The following is a 4,260-nucleotide window of genomic DNA, read 5'->3' on the forward strand; positions in this document are numbered from 1 at the left end:
CAAAAGCTCCCCGCTTTAGCCATCTCAAGCTGATAATCATTTTTAATTAAATTTTCCCATCTCTGTAGGTACTTGCAGATTGAGGTTCCATAGGAATTACACATATAGCCTGTAGGGGTCGTAACAAGGTACTGGGGTTCTTGAGGTTTATTGACTTTACAGGCACGATTTCCTATGTTAACTTGTTTTCTTTGGCAATCTGGGGAGTCTGAACAAATTTCTAGAGAAATGGGGTGGTGGGTTAAAGTGTGCTGCTTACAGATTGAGCTCCAAGTGGCTGTCGCCTTCCATCCTCTTGTGTGTCTCGGTTTCTCTCCCAGCTGCCTAATACAGCTGTGAGGACTCTGAGCTAGGTAGCCAGCCTGTACTGTATATATCCCTGGACAAGCCCATTATTTCCTTATAGTTGTGTTGGAATTGCCTACAGGTACCCTTTCTTGCGGGGTACCCTTAGATACCTCCACAAACATTTTTAATTACCTAAGGAAACCCAAAATTCAAGCTGGAGGGAGTAAATACCCCTTATCTTCAGAGCTGAACAGGTTTGGACTCTTATTTATCTAGAGGATTTATTCAAGACTCACAGTAAGCAGTTCTAATGGAAAAGCAGAAATTCAAAGCAGCTGCCTATTTCAACTCCTAACCTTCAGTGCCACCCAAAGGGTTTTCTAAGAACAGCTCAAATAAAGTCAGACCCTCTACCACAAGCAAAGAGGAGGTCCTGGATTCCAACAGATAACTCACCCAAGTTCACCCGATGTGAAGCAGGAGCTGGGCCCTGGCCGGTGCCTAGCATGGGGTCTGGGTCCACAGGGTGATCCTGGGTGAGCTCCACTGGAATCCTGCCCACTATGCAAGTAAATGTTGATGAAAAAAAAAATCCAGCTTAAGACGTCCTTGAAGAGTTTGAGACAAACTGAAGACAATTGCTGGGAAGCAAAATCTCAATGGATTGAGAAAATGCCCCCCAAAATGGCAGTTGTATCACTTATTTTATACATTAGAATCAAGGAGGAGATGTACAGAGAATCACATGGAAGTCATTGGTGGCAGATTAAGGAGGTGGAAGAAAGCAAAGTGGGTAAATCTCAGACTGGACAAAGAATAAAATGGAGAGAAACACACTTCTTTTACACTGGTGGTTCCAGGATAGTTAGCATTTACCGCACACAGAGATGGCATGTGGGCAACAAGATAATGTGGTCGCGTGCTCTGGTGCTGGTGGTTGTGCCTTTGAGAGGTCTGGGAAGGATTGCTCTGACCTTTCAAAGTTATGTCATCTTAGTTGCACAAAGACAATAGACCATTTCAAAGGTAAAGACTGACCTTTGTCAAGAAAGCTACAGGCCAGGGTGTGACTTCCCACCATGATCTGCTTTTAGTTAGGATTTCATGTTCAGACCACCGTTCAGTCTCTGGGTTTATAAGGCTTACCACGCAGGCCTCTCCTGAGCTTGTCAGGTTTAGCATGTGGTCCCTTTTTCATCCACAGGCCCATAGACCAAATTCTATACTATTTTCAATGTAGCTCTGCTATATTGAGTATTTTATAGTCTGTTTCTAATTTTTAAAATTAGGCAAATAAGACATTTTAAGATCCTCTAAAAATCTATAAACATCTCAAAAACAAAGATACTTTTAACCTATGCAACCCAGATAGAAAACAAAGGCCACTACCGGTGGTGAAATCAAATAGAAAGGAGTATATTCTGGAGCAAGAGTGGAGTAGGGGTCCTGTCGGAAGTTTGGCCAAGGCACTCACTTCTTTTATTTTTTTTAATTGTTTTATTGCTTAAAGTATTACAAAGAGTATTACATATGTCTCCTTTTTTTTTCTCCCCTTGACCCTCCCCTAGCCTCCCATGCCCCCTAGTGTCTTGTGTCCATTGGTTATGCTCGTATGCATGCATACAAGTCCTTTGGCTGATCTCTTACCCTCCCCCCCACCCCCACAACCATCCCCAGCCTTCCCGCTGTAGTTTGACAGTCTGTTCGATGTTGTTCTGCCTCTGTATCTATTTTTGCTCATCAGTTTATAATGGTCTTAATTATCCATAAATGAGTGAGATCATGTGGTATTTTTCTTTCATTGACTGGCTTATTTCACTTAGCAAGGGCACTCACTTCTAACACGAATACCACTAGGGCCTAAGAAATGCAGCTGGAGACATGTCAGTGAGCTAACATCATTTGTTTATCTGAGGGCAGGTGAAAAGCTGCATCGACTTATATGAGTGAAATATCATGTTTCGTGGCTGAGATGCATATTTAAATGTGGCAAAGACTGCAAGTTGCTTTGCTAAGAATCATTCTTCCCTTCTTCCTAACAGAACACTCCTTTTATTACAGGTGGCAATGTGCCCAGTTAAAAGACTACATTTCTCAGACTTCTTTGCAGCCAAGTGTGGCAATTAAATCACTGGGTGGAGCCTCCAGGACTCTTCAAAGGGGGCAACGCTCCTGGAAGCTTATTCTATTCCCACTCCCTTCTCCCTGGCTGGAACACTTATGATCAGAAGGCACTTAAAAAACAATCCTGTCACATCACTGAAGGTGCCGTATGTTCTGCACTTAACATACACACATTTAAGTTATTAAACTAAGCGGTTCTATTGCCTAAACCAGTATTTAGCATGATGCACTTTGCACTTTCCTAAGCTAGGAGGAAGCATAGCTAAGAAAGTTCAAGAATTCTTGACATACAGGAGCTCTTGCATAGACAATACTTCTGATGTTTGGCTATATTATATTTACTAGCATAGTAGACTCACAGGAGCCTAAAGAAAAAACACTTTCTATCACACATATGTTGACAGAGATTCAAAGTAGCTTTGTGAATGGATCGTTTCATCATTGTCCCCTAATGCAAGGTTTTTAAAATTGTGGATCTTGACCCATTAGTGAGTCATGAAATCAATTCGGTCTTGATGAGCATTAAAGAGGAGAGTGGGAAAATATCAGAGTGCACCACACATTTATCTAGGTGCATTTTCAGTCTTTATTTTGCCATTACAAAATGCTATTACATTACACCTCTGGTGCTCATCCTTCCCCATTTTAGAGGCGGGGGCGTGGAAAATACATTTTTTTCATGCTGCAAATATAACACTTCAATGACCCAGATGCTCAAAGAAATACACTGATTTTAAAAATAACTGTGCACTAAAAATTTTCTCCAAGTACACTAATTTTAACTTTTCTTGATGACTCAGGACTTAGTCATCAAGAAAAGGGAAAACATATACTCCTCATGGTCAGTACATGTGATCCTTACCTGCCACAGTTAAGGAGGATACTTCATAAAACGGGGACCACCAGGAGGCTCCTTGAGGGCGATCCAGTTTGCTCACAAACATGCAGTTGTGATTCAGCATCTGCATCTGCAAATGGACCGAGCTCACAGGTGATGCCAGTGCTGCTACGGAGCACGCCTGGAGTCCCAGGGAGCCCACATGCTGCAGGGACAGGTGGTGGGATCTTTGGCCTGTCCTGCCAGGCCTTGTCTAGACCACTTGGGCCACTACTTCCAAATGTGACTGGGTAGGACCCACAGTGGTTCCCATAGGTCTCAGATAAGAATGTACATTAAAAATACACACACACACAGGCACCACAAACATTCTTAGTCTCTCTTACCTTTAGCTTGTCACTGAGGAGGAGGGACAACTCAGCCTCTGTCCCTCCCTGGTAACGCTGAGGGTTAGCCCCACTCCTCCACAGCCTGGACAGAGCAGTTCGGGCCTCATCACTCTGGTCAGAGGGTGGGGCAGGGCCCTGGCTGTCCACAGCGTGGGTGTTTGCGGAAACACTAAGGTAACCACCTACTTAGGAACTGGGGACTGTGTCCGGCAACCCCCTCTCCTCACACTGCTAGTGATGCAGAAACAGGATGAGATGGTGACAAAAGATATTTTAAATTATTCATATGCAGCCCCTTAGCAAAGGCATTCAGCAATGCTCTCTTCTCACCACGGCATCTGTATACTCCCTCCCTCATACCTCTGTCATATTTATACAAACTGGTTCCGTAAGATTTTTTAAGTGTCTATTTCTTTAATTTTTAAAAATACACACAGGAGAAGCCATGTGTTTGATATAGAAATACACACATTGACAAAGTATTTCTTACAGTTCCCAAAACTCTATCAGTCTGAAATTTATAAATTAAATATATCAGAACTTTTTAAAATGAAATCCCTGAAACTACTAGATATGCTAATGCTAGACTTTTTCCAAAATCAAATGAACCGAGAATATGAA

The sequence above is a fragment of the Myotis lucifugus genome, unplaced genomic scaffold (genome assembly GCF_000147115.1).
Source record: "Myotis lucifugus unplaced genomic scaffold, Myoluc2.0 scaffold_454, whole genome shotgun sequence".
Lineage (NCBI taxonomy): Eukaryota > Metazoa > Chordata > Mammalia > Chiroptera > Vespertilionidae > Myotis > Myotis lucifugus.